The following is a 21796-nucleotide window of genomic DNA, read 5'->3' as shown; positions in this document are numbered from 1 at the left end:
TTTTCCCAGTCTACTTGCATGTTGAAATCTCCCATAACAACCGTAGCATTACCTTTACGACATGCCAATTTTAACTTGATTCAACTTGCACCCTATGTCCAGGCTACTGTTTGGGGGCCTGTAGATAACTCCCATTCTGGTCTTTTACCCTTACAATTCCTCAGTTATGTCCATACTGACTCTACATCTCCTGATTCTATGTCACCCCTCGCAAGGGACTGAATTTCATTCCTCACCAACAGAGCTACCCCACCCCCTCTGCCCACCTGTCTGACTTTTTGATAGGACGTATAACCTTGAATATTCAGTTCCCAGCCCTGGTTCTCTTGCAGCCATGCCTCTGTAATTCCCACAACCTCATACTTGCCAATTTCTAACTGAGCCTCAAGCTCATCCACTTTATTTCTTATACTTTGTGCATTCATATATAATACTTTTAATCCATTACTCCCCTCACCTTTCACATCAATTCCCATTTCACTTGGCCATACTCTTCCACAGATTTGGAGACAAAAAACTGCACGCAATACTCCAGGTGTGGTCTCACCAAGACCCTGTACAACTGCAGTAGAACCTCCCTGCTCCTATACTCAAATCCTCTTGCTATGAAAGCCAACATACCATTCGCTTTCTTTACTGCCTGCTGCACCTGCATGCCTACCTTCAATGACTGGTGTACCATGACACCCAGGTCTCGCTGCATCTCCCCCTTTCCCAATCGGCCACCATTTAGATAATAATCTGCTTTCCCGTTTTTGCCACCAAAATGGATAACCTCACATTTACCCACATTATACTGCATCTGCCAAACATTTGCCCACTCACCCAGCCTATCCAAGTCACCTTGCAGTCTCCTAGCATCCTCCTCACACCTAACACTGCCCCCCAGCTTAGTGTCATCCGCAAACTTGGAGATATTGCCTTCAATTCCCTCATCCAGATCATTAATATATATTGTAAATAGCTGGGGTCCCAGTACTGAGCCTTGCGTTACCCCACTAGTCACTGCCTGCCATTGTGAAAAGGACCCGTTTACTCCTACCCTTTGCTTCCTGTTTGCCAGCCAGTTCTCTATCCACATCAATACTGAACCCCCAATGCCATTTGCTTTAAGTTTGTATACTAATCTCTTATGTGGGACCTTGTCGAAAGCCTTCTGGAAGTCCAGATACACCACATCCACTGGTTCTCCCCTATCCACGCTACTAGTTACATCCTCGAAAAATTCTATAATATTCGTCAGACATGATTTACCTTTCGTAAATCCATGCTGACTTTGTCAAATGATTTCACCACTTTCCAAATGTGCTGCTATCCCATCTTTAATAACTGACTCTAGCAGTTTCCCCACTACCGATGTTAGACTAACTGGTCTGTAATTCCCCGTTTTCTCTCTCCCTCCCTTCTTAAAAAGTGGGGTTACGTTTGCTACCTGCCAATCCTCTGGAACTACTCCAGAATCTAAAGAGTTTTGAAAGATTATTACTAATGCATCCACTATTTCTGGAGCTACTTCCTTAAGTACTCTGGGATGCAGCCTATCTGGCCCTGGGGATTTATCGGCCTTTAATCCATTCAATTTACCCAACACCACTGCACGACTAACCTGGATTTCACTCAATTCCTCCACCTCCTTTGACCCGCGGGCCCCTGCTATTTCCGGCAGATCATTTATGTCTTCCTTAGTGAAGACGGAACCAAAGTAGTTATTCAATTGGTCCGCCATATCCTTGTTCCCCATGATCAACTCACCTGTTTCTGACTGCAAGGGACCTACATTTGTTTTAACTAATCTCTTTCTTTTCACATATCTATAAAAACTTTTGCAGTCAGTTTTTATGTTCCCTGCCAGTTTTCTTTCATAATCCATTTTTTCTTTCCTAATTAAGCCCTTCGTCCTCCTCTGCTGGTCTCTGAATTTCTCCCAGTCCATATGCTGCTTTTTCTGGCTAGTTTGTACGCATCATCCTTTGCTTTGATACTATCCCTGATTTTCCTTGTTATCCATGGATGCACTACCTTCCCTGATTTATTCTTTTGCCAAACTGGGATGAACAATTTTTGTAGTTCATCCATGCAGTCCTTAAATGCCTTCCATTGCATATCCACCGTCAACCCTTTTAGAATTAATTGCCAGTCAATCTTGGCCAATGAATCTCTGGAACTCTCTGCCACAGAGGGTAGTTGAGGCCAGTTCATTGGCTATATTTAAGAGGGAGTTAGATGTGGCCCTTGTGGCCAAGGGGATCAGAGGGTATGGAGAGAAGGCAGGTACGGGATACTGAGTTGGATGATCAGCCATGATCATATTGAATGGCGGTGCAGGCTCGAAGGGCCGAATGGCCTACTCCTGCACCTAATTTCTATGTTTCTATGTTTCTATCCCATCCTGAGCTTTCTGCCACGTTAATTCTGATGTCTTTCTTAACTTTTCTTATTCTCTCTTAACTCCATCCTTGTATTTCCAGTTTGTCTCCTCCCCCCCCCCCCCACTATTCTGAAGAAGGGTCCTAAAGCTGAATCTTTCTTTGTCCATTACCTGTTCAGGTGCAGACTGACCTGTTGAGTTCCACCAGTATTTTATGTTGAGTTCTTCAGGCACTTTATAGTGAGTTCCTCCAGCATTTTCCCTTTGCTCAAGATTCCAGCATCTGCAATCTCTTATGTCTCAAACGTTTCAATACTGGCTTTCCTGTCATGGTACCGCCTCTCTGAAATGTGAGTCTAATCTTGATGGGAATCTCAGATTTCCAATCCCTCCCTTAATCTCCAGCCACCTCAATCCTCAACATGTATTTCACCATAGCAACTCCACCTCTGAAATGCATCACTATTTCCATTACAACTCCTTTGTCCAGATACTGTTAGCACAACTAGTTTTAAAGGTCAACTGCTTTATTACAGGCAACTAGTTTTTTCCGCTTTTATGTAAGAAAATTTTAAGTTATCACAACCAAACTTGCTGCGTAAACCATGATGGTGTAAGTCCCGGCGGATGTTAAACCATCTTTCTTAGGAGGACACATGACAAATATTACCTGCTCATTATTATATTGTTGTTTATGTAGCTTTATGTGTGCAAATTGGCTGCTACATTTGCTATGTTACAATAGTGACTATAGTTCAATTTTGAGTCTGAAGAAGGGTCTCAACCTATCCTATTTATCAACTATTCCTTTTCTCCAGGAATTCTGCCTTACCCGCTGAATTACTCAAGCATTTTGTGTCTATTTTCAGTATAAACCAACATCTGCAGTTCCTTCCTATACATAGTTCAATCACTCTTCTTTGACTTTAAGGTTGACGTTGTGAAAGATGAAAGACTGAACTGATGTTGAAATAATAAACACAGTTGATTATAATTTGTGCTTGATGCAGGGAAATAATTGCAAGCACAGCATATTTAGGAAAATCTTATAGCCAGCTTGAAAAGTTACGAATATATCCCAATGTCCATTAAATTGCATATTTGAAAACATTACACTGCTTAGATTGACGCAAACAGAATTTAAGAGCTGCACCACAGCTATCTGAAAATCTGACTGTTCTGTAATAAAGGAAGCACATATCATCCCCTAGGTTTGGAAATGTGATTTCACATATTAAATGATTCCAAAGAAGAGGTCAAAAGAATTAGCGTGGATGTCACCCATAGATCTGTTCTGATGAGTAAACTATGTTTATCTCCAAAGCACAGCTATACAGAGTTCAATGCTCAGTACAATCTATCAGCATTGATTGGTGATTATATATTCCCTTTTAAAATGCAGTAATGTTATTAGTCTCATGTGACAGAGCAGACAGAATAGTGCAGGGTCAATCTATTCCTAAATTGCTGGAGAGCCCTCATCAAGCAATTTAATCGTTGCAAAGAAGCCCATTTAAGAAGGGAATAAGGGCATATCCCTATGGCATTCAACATTTTAGATTAGTCAATCTTTAATTTGTAGTTCCTGATAAAATCAAATTACTGCTTAGCCTATAATTTGCCTTGCAGGCAGTATAAGTCTATCTGGGGTTTTAATTTAGACTGAGCTGTCAAAGGTATCGTAACTCATGTTTTCAAGAGAAAGTTAGATTTAGATCTTTGGGCTAAACAAATCAAAGGATATGGGGGAAAAAGCAGGAACGTGGTACTGATTTTAGATGATCAGCCATGATCATATTGAATGGTGGTGCTGGCTCGAAGGGCTGAATGGCCTACTCCTGCACCTATTTTTCTATGTTCTATGTTTCTATGCAGGAGATTTGGATTTAACAATTCTTGCTTCCAAATTGGAAATCTGAATTTGAAATAGGTTGTAAAGCTCAACTTATAAAGCATCAACTTACAAGCATCAAAACAGGTCCTCCCATTGAATTCAGTTTACACTAATCCTTTTTTAATCTCCCTTCATTCCCATCAAATCCCCTACTGATTCAACCAGTCATCTACACACTAGGGACAATTTACAGTGATCAATTGACCTAGGAAACCTCATGTCTTTGACATGTGGAAGGAGACATTCAAGGGCCTGTCCCACTGCGGGGACCAAAATTGCGAGTTTAGAAGAGTTTAGGACAGTCAAGGAGAGTGTCATGGTCTTATATTGCCGAAGTAGAACACCTCCTATGACCTCCTTCGACTATGTAGAGAACCTCTACGAATATGTAGAAGACCTCCTACGACCATGTAGAAGACCTCCTTCGATCTCCTTTGATTATTTTGAAGACTAGCTTCGACTATCTACGAATTACTCGCTGATGCTCTCTGGAACATTGGGCTGAATAGTGGAGATTGAAGACGACCACCTTCGACTATACTAACACTATCTACGACTACCTTCGACTACCTTTGATTTACCTTCAGCTACCTTTGATTACCTTCGATTGCCTTCGATTACCCAAGAATAACATGCCGACCTACTACGCCCTACTTCAACTAAACCTACGAGTAAAAAAATATAGATTTTTTCCATGCCGACCAATTTTTACTCGCGGACAATTTTCAGCAATCTAAAAAATACTCCTCGCTAAACTGAGGCCGCAAGTATGCGGGAACTTCTCTTGAGCTTGAAGGAGAGTTACTTAGACCTCCTAGGACCACGTGTCGACCATGCTGCGAATTTGAGTTGAGCGCAAACTCTTCTGAACACGCAAATTAGGTCCCCGCAGTGGGACAGGCCCTTCATTGTCACACAGAAAGCATGCACACTCCACACAGACAGCGGCAGAGGTTAGAATGGCTAAAACTGTGTGGCAACAGCACTACTAGCTACACCACTTTATTGCCTCTAAATGGAATTAGTGTAAATAGATATTTAAAGGGCAACACAGACATTGCAGGCTGAAGAATATGTCTATGCTGTAAGACTGTATGACTATTACAAAATGGATGTTTAATGGTCACTTGGTAACTCGGTGCTCCGAAGGATTTGTATGTGTGCTAAATGTCTGTATGATGTGTTCCTTTTGCTCCATCACTCAAGCACATTTAGTACAACAGCTGTTACAACAGTAAGTAGATATAACAACGCTGGGCACAGAATGTGATTTAAGGATGAAGGGATGAATTCCCAGCCCCCAAATACTGTGGCGGTGATATGGTATTAACTCACATTGTTCACCTGCAATGCAGACAGCACATCAACTTTGTGAGCCCATTAATGATAATGATTGTAGCTAATCATCCTGTTCATTGACCTGCTGCTTTAGCAGAGGCAATGTCAGCACTGCCTGGTGTCAGTGGCAGTATGCTTGCTTCTCTTAAAGGGACATGCACTGCATCTGGAACAAGAGCTGGCTGTCATTTTACAAATGAACCTGACCTGGGGAGCCAGAGTGTGGGCATGAGCAGGTTCCACGTCGACGGGGAAGATGTCTTGACCCTGCAGAGGATGCTATTTAGATACACAGTCAAACAGTAAGGAGTGGACCAAGACATGGATAGGAACACTTGTAACCAGAAACCTGGATGTAACACTGCATGAGATCTAAGAATGTCAGGCACATGGTCAAATGTTACCTACTAACCATCATTAGCCTCCATCGATGCTCAATTGACCACTCTATTAATTGCCAGCAACAATCTCTAACTGTTATGGGCTCCATTCCACCCTCACAAACTTAATTCTCCTGTGCACTTCATATTGTTATCTCACTGCCGACTATTAAACAAGGACAACAAACACACAAATGATTCTGTAACATTCACTGAAACATCTCCCCACCCTCTCTTTCCCTCTCTCCCTTGCCTCATTCCCTCTCACTCCCTCCCTCTCACCTCCTTCACCCTCATCTTTCACAATCCACACTCCCCTCTCCACTCCCACACACCTCTCAACTAACACCCTACCATTTCAATATCAAGAAGGGCATGCTGCTGGGTCTTGAATAGCAGTAAGGTGGATAAATCACCAGCCCCTGGTGGGATTATCCAGAATATAGATAGATGCAAGAGAATAGATTTCTAGGAATGATCTTTGTATCTTCTCTAGAGTTTTGTATCCTCTCTAGCCACAGGTGAGGTCCCAGTGGACGGGACAGTAGTCAATGTTGTTCTTTTGTTTAAAAAGGGATAATCCAGGAAATTATAGGCCAGTGAGCCTTACATCAGTGGTAGAGAAGCTATTGGAGATAATTGTTTGGGATAGAATTTGGAAGGAAATGGGCAAATTATGGACAGTCAGCATGGCTTTGTTCTTGGCTGGTCATGTCTAACAAACTTAATTGAGCTTTTTGAGGAGATGGTGAAGGTGATTGGTGAGGGTTGGACAATGGATGTTGTCTACATGGACTATGGTAGCTTATAAAATTGTGAAGCTTAGTTTTATGTCAACATTCTTTTTAAATGTAACAATTTTAAATAATCACAATTAACAGTAACATCTTTCTGTTTTTCTTTCTATTCCTGTCAATTATTTAGACAAATAATAAAAGGATGCCAAAATTCAGCAGATTGAAATGTTTGCTGCAATGTGATAAAGGTGGAGGTTCAAGATGTGTAGGGAAGAACTGCAGATGCTGGTTTAAACCAAAGACAGACATAAAAGGCTGGAGTAACAGCGGGTCAGGCAGGATCTCTGGAGAAAACTAATAGGTGACGTTTTGCATCGGAACCCTTCTTCAGACTGAGAGTCAGGGGAAAGGGGAATGAGAGATATAGATGCTACTTAGGGGAAGTGAATGGAAGATATGCAAAAAGCAACAGTAATCAAGGAATTATGTGCTTTTGTTGGCTGTGGGACAGGTGATAATGAGTATACAGACAAAGGAACTCAACAGGACCACAGTAAAACTAGTACGACGACTAGGATGAGCGGAGAGAGAGGAGATGCAAGGAGTACTCGGTTAGAGAAATCAATATTTATACCACTGGGTTGTAAACTGCCCAAGTGCAAGACCTTCTTCGTCTTCTTAAGCAGTCCATCAGGATAAAGACTGAGATGCTTTCATCCAAATTCTATACGTTCTGAAGCCAATGTGGCAACTGCAAACTCTGTTGCAGGTGGAGCAGCAAAGGTTTGGCTGGATAAATTTACACTGATGGTGGAATAAATTACATCCTTGCATGGTTACCTCTTGCTGTGATAAAATTCAGATTGTCAGTTTCCCTGTCTATCAGAGCCAGTTAAGTGTAATTCGAGCTCCAATGCTGAGGATGTTGACCAAGGAGAAGATGTGATATTGGTTATCTTATTCTATCCATGGACTTGAATGACTATACAAAGGTAATTTTACTTCGGAGTCACGTGAGTGATTCCGTGAAGATGCCCGCCCCAGGACGCATTGCGGCATTACGTTTCAGCAATGCAAAGCGGCAGCCGGGAGTCAGGGCTCCCGAAGAAACGAGAGAGAATCTAAGTTTAGGTAAGTACTTACCTTTACGTTTACAGCCCCTTTGCGTCTGCTTGTTTCCCGCAGGGCGTGCAAGCGGCCCCCTTGGACTCTGGTAGGAGTTTCCCGTTCGAGGGAGGGGAGGAAAGACGCTACCAGGGAGAGAGAGCGCCGGCGGACCATGGATGGGACCTGTGCCGGTGCCGGTAAAATCTCCACAGGGGCTACATTTGACAGCGCAGGAGACGGCGCTAGCGCTCCGTTGGGGGTTCCCCTTAGTCCTCGCTCGCTCTCCACGCACTGTCCAGGTGAGGCAGGCAGGCGAGCGGGAGGAGGCTTCCGACATTTACGGAGCCGTTAGGGGAACCCACTGTGCAGTGCTGGCGTGGAGTGCGCTGCAGCCCGAGTGCAGGTGAGCAGCAGCCCGAGTCAGAGAGAGAGAGCGAGTACCGCTAATTAGCGGCCCGCTCCCGACTCTGCACCAAGCCCGCCAGCATCAGCTGCGGGCTGAGGGGGGAAATATGCTGCACCTGCCCGCTCTAGAGAGAGTCAGGGCAGCAACAGGCGGTAGGACCGCTTAGCGGGCGGTCCGCAAACCCGACATCGGGACCGAGCCAGCCCGCTAGCACCTGAGCAGCGGGCTGGATGTGTGGAAAACCCGGCGGTGGAGCAACATCGGACTGGGACGTCTCTCCACCCAGGAGGGGGAGAGACAGCCGCCTGAGCTGCAGGAGCGGCTCTTGGGCATAGGAAAGGTGAGTTTGCAGTTGTGTTTTATTACAGATTTCAGGAACACAACGCAAAAAACTCGCAAAGAGAAACTGCCCCGCTCCAACTCTACCAGCGGGGCAGCAACCGGCGGCAGCGTCGCTCGCAGAGCATTTTTCGCTATCCCCGAGACCGAGCCAAGCCAGTCTCACCATAGCCTACACGGCGGACTGGGAAAGCAGACAGGAAGTCAAACGGCCGGTCGTCTCCGACTCGTCGGGGAGGGGGGAAATGTCCACCCCAAAGCGGGGGAGAGACAGCCGCCTAAGCTGCATCCAGCAGCTATTGGAGGGGATGGTCTACCGAGAGCAGCAGCGCTCTCGGACAGACAGGACAGGCGCCCCCTCCATGGTGCTGAGTCCGGCACCTCCCTTTGCGACCTCGGACCAGGAATGGGAGGTTAGCATCGGTGACCAGGGGCAGGCTGGTCTGAGTATGGGGCAGGCGGAAGGAGCCGAAAGAGAGCAGGGTGTGCAGGAAGAGCTGCTAGGGGTTGTAAGCCGATTCGTCGCTACCCCACGGGTTGGAGCACCACTGGAGCCAAGGATGGCTGCCAGCATAAACCATCTCTCCAACAAACCACTGCAGGAGAAGGTGCTCGCCCAAGTGCTTGAGGAGCACACAGCCCCGAATAATTGTGACGCTCTCAAGGCCAAGAGCCTCAATCCTCAAATATGGGGCAACGTGGGGCGACCGATTCGGACACAGGAGGTCAAACTCCAGCGCATTCTTCGCCTCCTCACGGCGGCTATAACAGCCTATGCGCGGGGTGTCGAGACCGTAGATGACATCTCACCAACAGGATGTCCTGGCACTCATGTGCACGACACAATATGAGCTGAATAACCTGAGAAGAGACAACATCAGGCCGGCCCTCAATCCTAAATTTGCAGGATTATGCAAAACTCCATCAGTAGAGACCGACTCATTTTTTATTTGGGAAGGACTTGAACAAACAGCTCAAAGAGATGGAGGAGGCGTCTAAGACCTTTAGCCTCATGAGGGCACCACCGGCAGCGAACATACCAAAGCTCTTCATTCCACCCAGGCGGCAGCACACCACTGTATCTACCAGTCGGCGTCCCGAATATGCGACTGGTCAAAGCTTGGGGCCGCACTATCCCCAGAAACCCTTTTTAGGTCTGGGCCTGCAGCGGACCCCCTGGAAAATGCGCCTCCCCCCAACATCGCCAGCACATCGACAGGGAAGAACACTCAAAAAGAAAAAACACAACCCCGCCAATAACCATGGAGGTAGGTGGGTCTGGTTCCTACCAGCAAATAGAGCGCTTTCTTGGACTATCTTGGCTTTCATATTAATTCAGTCCACGTAACTTTAATGTTGCCAAGAGACAACATAGTTGAATTGGCAGAAACAAAGAACAAATTAATGGTCAAACTACCAACTACTCGACAAATAACAGAGTAATTGGGGGAAAATGGTACCATTTTCTGTCTACATGATTCAGATGTTAGTATCAAAATCAACATATAGGTTGTCATTGAGCATCTCATGAAGTTACCCACTGAAATAATATCGGAAAGACAGTGGTGGGGTTACCACTTATACTGGGGCTCGGGTGAAAATTATGAGTTTAAGCACTTGCATGTATGGGTATAAATAAGACTACACTATGGAGGTGGCCTATATTAACCATATGGCAGCATAAAGTCGGTATCATATGACAAGTTGGTCAAAACAATTTGGCAATGGTATATCCATAGAGGTATTGGACTATCAACAACTTACCTGCCTGGTAAGCAAAATAAGGTGACAGACACCAGGTCACATAAAAGTAAGGACAACATCAATTAGATGTTTTCATATAAAGTTTAACAAAACTATCAAGCTATATGATGCAACAGATATTAATGCATTTTCATTGTCGCTGTACTGTACACTGACAATGATAATTAAAATGGAATGTGAAACTGATATCGATTATTTGCATTAACGCTATATCACCAGGTGTTTGGGGATGTCCTATGTATGTCGCGGGGGGAAACCAGACCCTGGGCCAGTGGAATCCTCATTAAAACATTTCTCTGGGACAGATAGTTCCAGCAGAAAGATCGTCAGCTATATATATTAACTTTTCTGGCCTATAGGTCATGTTGTCATTCAAGAATGTATTTATAATATTGATAGACAAATGCGTTCACGCTGCATTTGTGAAATTAATTCTATGTATTTTTCCCTTCTGCCTCACCAATCGAGAACAACGCACAGTACAAAAGGATTCTGCTTCAGGTATTTGATAGTACCTGACGGACTTACGCAGACCTTGTTTCACTTCACGCCATGATATGGTTGTTGGAACTTGGATGGTGTTTTTCCAGTACCCAGAATTATTAATATCGGAGCCGGGCACAAATCTACTGTGCCATGAGAAATAAGCTCCTGAGCTGCAGATTCTGCGCAAACCTCTGGGACTGGGATTGTTATACTGAATAATCGACACCATGTCAGCATCCTTTTGAACATCCACTGGACTACAACACTTGTCCAGCATCAAGAGAAGTACTGCAAGGATAAAGGGGAAAACCTACTCATCCGAATCAGGTACTACGAACTGGAATTCCTGGAGAACCTTCATCATGATGAAGGATTCGGCTACAGTGCCATCAACACAGCTAGAATTGCCCTGCCTGTTCTTTTTCAAAACAGCTACAGGACAACAGGCCATGGGGTCACTGGCTGGTGGTAATGAAGGGTATTAAAACTCTAAACCCCTAGACAATGTACACCTATATATGGGATGTCACAGTGGTTAACCACACTTCAGGGGATCCCACCAGCCAGAGTCCAAAACCTGAACCTTCTATGCACTAAAACATATGTTAAAGGCACATGGAGCAGCACAGAGGGTCCAGTCACTACTCCTATTTCAACTGGACACCATGCTCACAGCTTCAGACCCGATCTCTATCATTTGTCCAGGGAATGGTCAAACCAGACCAGGAATACTTTATCCAGTCATAAAATCCGGGCTTACCCGCCAGAGAACACGGTAATGTACCAAGACCCTTTTTTACCTTACATAGACACAACCTAATTATGCGAGGGAGATGAAAAGCCTTGTGGGTTGGTTACAAAAAACCTTGTGGTCGGGTAACAAGCCTTTTTTGAAATGGCTCAAGCAGGTTAAAGCTCTAGGGATAAAACTAACATATCAAAGTTTGTCATCCCACAGGAGAAGCTTCCACGTCAACGGCAAAAGAATGGACGTACCTATAAACCACATCCTGGCTCCAGCAGAATGGTGGGGGTAAAACGTTCAGAGAGAAATAATTTATTATAAACTGTTGACAAAACCTGTTTTTCATTTGCAGGAAAGATTCCAATCTGCAGATATTCAGATTAGCCAAAGGGAGCATTAAATTTCTTCAGTGTCTATTGTAAAATACCATTGGGTTTTCTATAACAGAATCATTGGTTGGTTACGATACACACTTCCTCCCTCAAAGACTTCGGCAGTGAGTGTAGTAAAACTGTTACACGGTTTGAAATCACAGAGCTTTGAAATCTTCACGGAATCACTCACGTGACTCCGAAGTAAAATAGTAAGATTAAACGAGAACTTACCAGTTTGAAGTTTGATCTGTATTTTATGAGGAGTTACGATGAGGGATTACGTGCCCTCCGCTCCCACCCTCATTACATGGATCAAACTGATAATGGATGTCTCTTTGTTCTTTACTATGTTACTTCAAATACGTGTCTGTCTGTGATTCCACACCGCTGCTTGGAAGCATGCCGCGCCTGCGCCCTGAGCGGGCTTCTTCACGTAATCCCTCATCGTAACTCCTCATAAAATACAGATCAAACTTCAAACTGGTAAGTTCTCGTTTAATCTTACTATTTTGGTGGTACCTTTCTTGTGTTTTCAGATGCCTACAGCAGGATGTGCACATCTCTGAAGCTAACTGGAAGATGAGGGTCAGAAGGTGGGTTTCTGATTGACCATGGGATATGAAGTCTTGCACTTCACATATTGTTTTCCTCAGACACCCAATGGTGGAGCTGAAGCACTGCAAGCGAAGGTAGATCTCACATTGTTGTCTGCTTTTGCTGAGTGGTAACTCCGGAGGTGTGGAATATCAGCCGCATTTGCCAGAAATTCATCATGAACTTTCATTGTCAGGATGTGGTTTTGTGATGCAGGTTGAAGACGCTAAGCACAAGGATTATTAATTTGTACATTCCTATGAACACACACACGGCAAGGTTAGCATGTTTGCAGATGATACAAAAGTGGGTTGTTTTGCAGACAGTGAAGATGGATGTGGAAAATTGCAGTACGATCTTGATGAATTGGCCAAGTGGGCTGAGGAATGATTGATGGAATTTAATGCAGAGACATGTGATGTGTTGCATTTTGGGAAGTCTAACATGGGCAGGACCTACACAGTGAATGGTAGGGCTCTGGGTAAAGGAATCTAGGAGTGCAGGTGCATAGCTCCCTGAAGGTGGAGTTGCAGGTAGATCGGGTGGTCAAAAGAGCGTTTGGCACATCAGCCAGAATATTGAGTATAGAAGTTAGGAGGTCATGTTGCATTTGTATAAGATGTTGGTGAGGCCACATTTAGAGTATTGTGTTCAGTTCTGGGCACCGTGTTATAGGAAAGATGGTGTCAAGCTGGAAAGGATACAAAGAAGATTTATGAGAATGTTGCCAGGACTAGAGGGCCTGAGAGGTTTAGTAGGCTGGGGCTCTATTCCTTGGAGCATGGGCGGATGATCTTATAGTGTGTGTGAGAGAGGAATAAATCGAGTAGATGCAAAGAATGTCTTGTCCAGAATAGGTGAATCGAGGACCAGAGGACATAGGTTTAATGTGATGGGGAAAAGATTTAATGGAAATCTGAGCGGTAACTTTTTGTGTGGTGGGTGTATGGAACAAGCTGCCAGAGGAGGTAGTTGAGGCAGGTAGTTGAGGCTGGGACTATCCCAACATTTAAGAAGCAGTTAGACAGGTACATGGATAGGGCAGGTTTAGAGGGGTTTGGTGGTCAGCCTCCGAGTGTGAACATGCATCTTGTGTAATCCCTGCCTCCCAGTTAGTGGCAAAACGTAGCAAGCACACATCCACGTGTTATCATTGGACCATTGCTGATGCATATCATTTTTCCTGTGGTGGTCAACTCTACCTGTCCATCCTATCACATTGAAGCAAGCTTTCATATTGCAATAACATTGATAGACGTAGGAGTCGTTTTTTCCATGTAACATTCCCATTTCATGAGCATGTATTTCTATCCAGAGATTCTGCTTGTCCCACTGAGTTACTCCAGCATTTTGTGTCCATCTTCAGAGTAAACCAGCATCTGTACTTCATTCTTACACATTTAATGTTTCTGTTTGAGTATGCTTTCTCTTTTCTCTCCATCCTTTCTCCAATCATTCCTTTATACTGTATTTCTAAATTTGCATTTATTTTTTCTGTACAGGTTAAAATATTGACATACCGATTTTTCTAAGTGTTCTCATTAAAAAACACCTCCACTCCTAAACAGAGAACTACTCTACATCAATGTAATAAAGCACCTCATTGACTACGAAACATCTCATGAGAGCCAATTTGTTTTAATGCAACTGACGTACAAGATATTCAAACTGAATTGCTGCAGTAAAACTAACAAGGTTTCCTTGTTTATTTAATCTCTACTGCATCAAACTTTTACATTGAACAATTTATTTCAATTAATTTATTCTGGATTTTCTTTAAAATTAATTGAAACCCCATATGCTAAATAAATAGATTTTGCAGCAGAAGTATGCAAGCAAAGCACACATTTGGTGAAGCTAATTTATTTAGGTTTTTTGATAGTATTACAAAGTGACAGCTGGAGGAGACCACAATTGTGCTGTCTATGAAGAGTGAGAGAAATTTAAATGCATATTGGCATCATATGAGATTAGGCTGTTCCCTTTAGATGCTGTCACCACTGTTTCTAACATTTAGCAGATGCCTGAATCTGGAGCAAAAAATACACCACCAGAGAACCTTGGCGCATCAACCAACATCTGTGGAGGGATATGGACAGTCAAAATTTCAGTTTAAGACTCTTCATCTGCCCACTTCCCTCCACAGATTCTGCCAAATCTGTTGGGATCCTTTAGCTGTTTTTTCTTGCATTTAAAATGAAGTATCGGTCCAGTAACTGACTCTGCATCCATCATTTACGTGCTTTCCTTCTCCCAATCAATCGTCACTTAAGCAAGCAAAATCAAAAATATAATTTCACTTCATGAGCATGAATGCAGACCCACAAATAATTGAACAGCTCTGTCTCTAAGATTATAATTGAGTGTGTTGATGTTCACCTGAAGTAATCTTCATCTTATTGTTCAGTGAGCTGAATGATGGAACCCAGATGTGAATGAATGGTACACCATAGAAAAAGCCCCTTCGGTCCACCGAGTCAGCATTGATCAGAACACACCCATTAATATTAATCCTTCACTAATCCAATATTATTTTTATCTTCTCTATATTCCTGTTACTCATCCCAGATCCTACGACTTACCTACACAAATGGAACAATTTGCAGAGGGCAATTAACCTGCCGGCCTGCAGGGCTTCAGGTGCCGGAGGACACCAGTATACTCTGGGGAAGCCCACATGGTCACAAAGAGAACATGCAAATTCCATATGTACAGCAGCAGAGGTAAGGATGGACCCAGGACAAGTGAATTAGCTTGAACTGCAAGACCCTGTGAGTTAGCAGTTCTCCTGACTCTGAGTTGAGTTGCAATGTGATCAATTGTGTCAAAGTTACAGTTGACAGAGTTACGGGGGGATAATCGGAAGAGACCACATTTGTTATTTTGGTAGAGGATGCTTTGGTTCTGTGATAGTGATAGAAACCTAATTATGCCAGGAAATGCAAGACAGATGGAGATAGGTCTGGGTGACAGTCACGTATTTTAGGTCTTGGAGGAAGGAAAATATGGGCAAAGAGGCTAAAAATCAAGGCTTTGTTCAGTGAGGGGCAATGAAAGCAGTTTTAAATCACAAAGGGAAAGCACCTGATGACATAAAACTATTTATTGCATTAGGCAAGGTTGATTAATGTAGCAATTATGGGACCAAAATTGGTTCACCTCAGTTGAGCAGGTAACAAACTGAGTAAACAGATAATGGCCAATGTAATTTTGTTGTGTGCATGGCAGGATGTGGAAGAGAATCTGGGGGAAGTATTGGACCCCAGGAAACATAGGAGAGAGCTGACTTGATAAACAAAGTGATGGGGTGGGAAGCAGCAAAGCCAATTGAACAATTGGTCCTATTCCACTTAAACAAAGTAGGTACCTAAACTTGTTATCAGACACCTTGTCAGCTCCCAGCCAAAAGGATCCACAGAGTGTTCCAGAGGTTCATCTGAACTTAGTCTTCTGAACTTAGAACTGTGAGGAGATCCTTGACATCTCTGTTGTGAAATTCCAAGATATTATCTGAGAAGAGCCAGAAGATCCAGGAGATAATTATCCAGAAGTGCAAGTCATATACGCATTGAGAGCTCCACCATGTCACAAGGTAAAAGCAACAGCTTCACTGGCATCTGATGGCTGAAGTCCAGGACTAAATCTGTGACACAAAGTATATCTGGTGGGTGACCCAAAGCCTTACCTCACTGAGAGCCAGGTGAGTTTATCACAGACAGAGGCAGTGAGTAACTTTCTCCTTGACTTATGTACCCTTTTCTCTGTTCCACTACAATCTTTTATGTGCAGCGTTGCCTCCACTGCTCACAGTCAAAAACCCCAAAGGAATATGTGACAACTACAAAAAGCAAAGTATCACTGTTAAAATTCTAAAACTCAGCGGTGAGGAACTCCAGTCGCAACTCTGCAACCTATTCATCTGTATCTGGAAAAAGGAGAAAGAAAAAGTTTGGAGATCTCTTAATTCAGTCATCGTGATCACCTTCAAGAAAAATGAGAGATGCGGCTGCAGTAACGGCAGAGAATTCTCCCAGCAGTCTGACACAAGGAAAGTCATGCCAGAGTCCTTTCCAACCATCTCCTCCCAGGGGCCGAGGAGCTCCTCCCCAAATTGCTGTGTGGTTTCCATCCACGTAGAGGCACAGTGGAAGTGGTAACGCCTGGAGAAATACAGGGAGCAGTGACAACCAGTACACATGGCCGTATACAATTGTATACAAGCGCCGGGGAGATGGCCAGCCCTGCCGGCAGTCTGTTTGTTTATTCAACTTTTTGTTATTTTTAGCGTCTGTTTAATGTTGGTTTTTATGTTCTTCAGTTTGTTTAATGTGGGGGGCGGGGGGAGGGGATCGAGGGAAACCTTTTTTCAAGTCCTTACCTTCCCGGAGATGTGATCATTTTTCGGATCCCATTCTCCGGGCTCTGCGGCCTACCAACGCTGGAGCTGGGAGCTGCCTCGGACGGTCGTGAGCCCCACCGTGGGGCGCGGACTTACCATCGGAGTGGATCCCTTGCCTGGGATTGCTCCCACCGCGACCATCGTGGACTTACCAACAAGGGCTCGAAGTCTCGGGAGAGGCTATTCGGGAGCTCCAACGCCGCAGAAGGTTCGACCGGCCCCGACGCGAGGTTCAATCGCCCGGTGCGGGAGAACTGACATCCCCCCAATGCAGGAGCTGAATGCCTCGACGCGGAGGGCCCGAACGCCACTGGCTACGGGAGTCAAGACCGTCCTGTCAACAGAGGGCTCGAGGCCCCTGATCAAGGAAGAACAAATGAAAAGACTTGAACTCTATTTCGACCTTCCATCACAGTGAGTCACTGTGGTGGATGTTCATGTTAAATATGTTTTTGAATCTGTTGCTTTTAATTGTATGACTGGTCTGGCCAGTGAAATTCCTCGTATGTTGCAAAACACACTTGGCGAATAAAATCTGATTCTGATTCTGATTCTGATTAGAGCGGAATCAGCTGCTCGTAAAAAAAGGCTCCATCTTCCGTTTACTTCATAATGGCATGAAAGCCATGAACCCACCCAATTTTGAAGAAAAAAACTATCACCCTAAATACTCAGATATGTTCTTTCTCTAACTGAAAGTTACAAAGTTGCCTCCCGTGTTTCTGATATGTTGCTGTTCCTTACATTCAATCAGTTTTTGATTGATTGAAAGATACAGCATTGAAGCAGGCCCTTCATCCATGCCGGCCATTGATCACACGGTTGTTCTAATTCCAGGTTGTCCCACTTTCACATCCAATCCCTAAACACACTAGAGGTTTATTTACAGTGGCCAATTAACCTACAAACCTAGGTCTCTGGTGCTGTGAGGCAGCAGCTCTACCATCTTCACCTCTGTACTGCTGCTAGTTGAGCACATTGTATATTTCTTCTCCAGCTCTCAGCCAATATACTACTAGATGAAATAGATGTTAGCTGAAGATCTGTCAGACTACTTAATTTTGCATGCGCGACTTGCTTCTCTAGTCTGCCAGGAACAGTTGGTCCATTTCCTAATACCAGGACTTCCTTCGTCTCAGTGACTTATTGTATCATTTATACAAAGATGGCTGCAGGCAATACTATGCTAATGACTTGAGATCCATCAGTCTGTTCTTGTTCTTTGAACTGCATGTCCCTGCTGTAAGCTGACTCCTTACAATAGCAGTCACTCAGTTCAAGTACGGTACAGTGTATTGCAGTATCATTAAAAATAATATATATATTATAAATATATATTTCTAAAGCACTATTTAAGACCTTGGCATGTTTAAAATATATCCACAGATAATTAAGTCATTTTGAACTGAAATCACTAATACAATGTCAAATGTATCACAGCCGTTGCACACAGAAAGCTCTCACAAACAGCAATGTGACTCCCAAGTAATGGCCCAGAAATTGAATGGAATCAATAAAAGCACATTAAATGGAGTAGTGAACTGCAGACCAATGAATGTAACTCATCAAACTCAAGGAATGGTGCACTATAAAGAGTGGATGGACAGTTTGGTAGAACTCAATGGGTCACCCACTGAGTTTCCTCCTGCATTTTGTTTTGTCAAGATTTCAGTCTTGTGTCTCTGGACTGTTTGGATTTATGTTCCTTAGAGTTCAGAAGAATAAAATGTGACATTATTCAAGTAGATAAACTCTTAAGGGGATTTAACAGAGTGGATATTGAGTTGTTTCCATGAGTAGAAGAGTCACATACAAAGGAACATGGTTACAAAATAAGGGACAGATCATTAAAAACTGTTATGCATAGACATTTCTTCTCTCAGAGGGAATTTTCTGTCCCTAATCATTACATATACATCAGGTGGGGATTGATAAATATTTGGAAGATCAAGAAACTGAAGGTTATGGAGAACTGGAATAAAGAGTTGACCAGCCGTGATCATATTGAATGATGGGGAAGACTCGAGGGGCTGAGTGGTCTACACATTCTACTATTTGCTTGTGTTTCTGAATAAACTATATGACCAGAGGTCATTCCCTTGTTTACTTTGCTGTTGTGCAGGGAATTGAGTAGGTCTTAGTGCAGATTTGATCTCCAGGGGGTGGATGTTGTGACAGAAGCGGAAGGGTTCAGGAATTAGTTGATAGCAGAGAATGAGATTGGACATAAGTATAGGGCCTGTGGCTAGGCTTTGATAGAGAGAGTCATCCGTTGAGGATTTGAAGGCGGATCAAGCCAGAGATCTTTATGGACAGCACAATGACCCACAGCCTCACAGTGATGGAAACCCAAGCACAATCTTGACCTCAGGTGCTCTCCATGTGGAGTTTGCACATTCCCCCTATAACTGTGTGGGTTTTTCTCCAGGTGCTCCCATTTCCTCCCATATCACAAAAACATGCAGGTAGGACAATTGGCCACTGTAAATTGTATAGGTGAATAATAGGACATGGGGGTAGTCAGAAGAAGGGTCTCGACCTGAAACGCCACCCATTCCTTCTATCCAGAGATGCTGCTTGTCCCGCTGTGTTACTCCAGCATTTTGTGTCTATTTTCGGGTAGTTGATGAGAATTAATATAGGATTAACATAAATGGGTGGTTGCCGATAGGTTTGTATGATGGGCTAAAGGGTCTGTTTCTGTGCTGTATTTGGCAATGACTCCCCAGGTCTATCTGTTATGTGATCAGCTGTCAATGGTCAGACTAAACATTCATGTGGGATCAGGCCAAGTAATTAGAATCACAGTGTCTTACATCACGGAAATAGGGTATTCGGACCAACAAAGATGCCCCATCCAAGCTGGTTAGATTGATCACACTCGGCCCATATCCCTCCAACCTGTCCATAGTATTTTTATAAAATAGTAAAGGTGTTTCAATTGGCTTAACATAATTAAATTTGTACTTTGTACAAGCTTTATGTGTAAAAAGTAAATAAATAAATACAACTAACCTTTTTTCAACTTGCGCTTGTTGAGACCTGCGCAGATGATGCATCAACACGTTACAGAAATGTGCTATATGGTCTGTTTTCTAGGAACACAAGATCACCACTCAACCTCTCGAGACACAAGTGTTGTCTTCACTAGTTTCCTGATGCTTCTGAGCTAGTTCTCAGCCTGGCTAATTACTACGTGCAGGGTTGCATTTGTTGCAGTTTGGGTTAATTTATATAAAGCACATCAACTCTGTCTTTACCTTACAGTTAAATACAGTATTATTGATTGTGAGGCAACAATCTCCATTCCGAGTGTGTGTATTTCACATTTACAACCATCTATTACATCCTATTGCATGTGGCAGAATCTTAGAAACATTTGTTGCTTGGAAATTAATTCCACAATGGTTTTTCCCCGTCTGTGGCAAATTCTCTGGAGAACATATAAAATGTTCTCTGGAGAACATGAAAGCAAAATGGGCAAAGATGTATAATTTCTCACCAGTTTCCAGTTGAAACAACAATGTAAATTCAGGAATATGTGAAAATCCATGGAATTTGCCTCCCATGAAACTGCCTTCAACATCTGTTTTTTCCTCTGGGCATTTGTTGTTTGTCCTATCCAGGTGTAAAGAACAGTTTACAGGGACCATTCTGCACTTCACAGCAATTGCACAACTCACAGCAGCAATGCCCGCTGCAGTATATAGGCTGTGTAAGTGACTGTTCACTAATGGAACAGAAACCTGCAAATGTTATGGCCACTCAATTGTGTAATGCTTTTAGAGATTTCTAATATGTAAGAGTTTCCAGAGAGCATTGAGAATAAAACTGCACCTACCATCGGGTATGTGGCTAAATAAGTTTTTATATTCATGTTTAGAATGGATAGGCTGTCCATGTTATATCTCCCACTTTTTTTATTTTGATTGTTGTAACAAGAGATAGAAAACATCTTACAGCTTCACCATGAAAGACTTCTTCCAATGTCTGATAGAATTTGCACTGGACAACACTTTTCTGTAGTAATTATGCTAAATGTAAGTCTTAATTTATCTTCTCCACACCAAAGGATAAAACCATCAGCCACACATATTGGTAATTTTAAAATTAATTGAGTTGAATGACACCAAAAATGTTTAATCTGTATTCATTCATTCTGTTGAAGAAGAAAACCTAGACATCGGCTACAAAGCCACTTTTCTCCAATCCTGTTAGGGAAATAAAATAGACTCGCATTTCATGCCTGTCAGAGAGGTTATTGTTCACTCAAGTTGATCTTCCTGACACCTCTGCCTTGGGGGTGTCCTACTGATTTGTTTGGCTGATGAATTTATCACAAGTGCCTTGTTAAAGGGGAACACATTGGAATACACAGCAAATTCTAAATAAACCAAGTCTGATAAGACAACTGTCTCCAGGCATCCAGGCATAAAGTTCCAAAAGAGTATTTATATTTTTAATACAATACAATTTAATGCAATAGATGTTAAACACATTCCTTTCCACCTCTATTTCCAATAGGTTTACATTTTTCTAGCAAGAAACATGCAGGTTTTCCACAGAAACAAGGCGCTTGTTAAGAAATTAAGTCAATATCATGCGTTAACAGAGAAATTAAAAAACATTTTGCATCAATCCTCATGGAGGCAAATGTAGAAACCCTCCTGCAAATTATGGAGAACTACAGGCCTTGAATCAACCAGGAGCTCAGAGGAATTAGCATCAATTGAGCATTAATGTTTCAGAAATTGGCAGAACTGAAAGTCAATAAATCCCTGGGGCCCTGGCATTTGAAAATTTAAAGGAAGTGGCTCTGGAGATTATGGATGGACGAGTTGTCATCTCCCAAAGGGAGAGGGAGA

At 43.2% G+C, this 21796-nt stretch overlaps 1 long non-coding RNA gene across 1 annotated transcript in view; it reads right to left on the bottom strand.

Annotated features, from left to right (window-relative positions):
• The window catches only part of LOC129701650 (uncharacterized), a 25040-nt gene extending 22350 nt beyond the window's left edge, over positions 1 to 2690 (bottom strand). The window contains exon 1 of the long non-coding RNA XR_008724236.1: positions 2540 to 2690. This is a non-coding gene — a long non-coding RNA (uncharacterized LOC129701650). The remainder of the gene's footprint in view (positions 1 to 2539) is intronic.
• Positions 2691 to 21796: the final 19106 nt, after the last annotated feature.

This window comes from Leucoraja erinacea, chromosome 11 (assembly GCF_028641065.1).
Source record: "Leucoraja erinacea ecotype New England chromosome 11, Leri_hhj_1, whole genome shotgun sequence".
In the NCBI taxonomy this organism is placed as follows: Eukaryota; Metazoa; Chordata; class Chondrichthyes; order Rajiformes; family Rajidae; genus Leucoraja; species Leucoraja erinaceus.
This window is presented reverse-complemented; position numbering and strand designations above follow the sequence as displayed.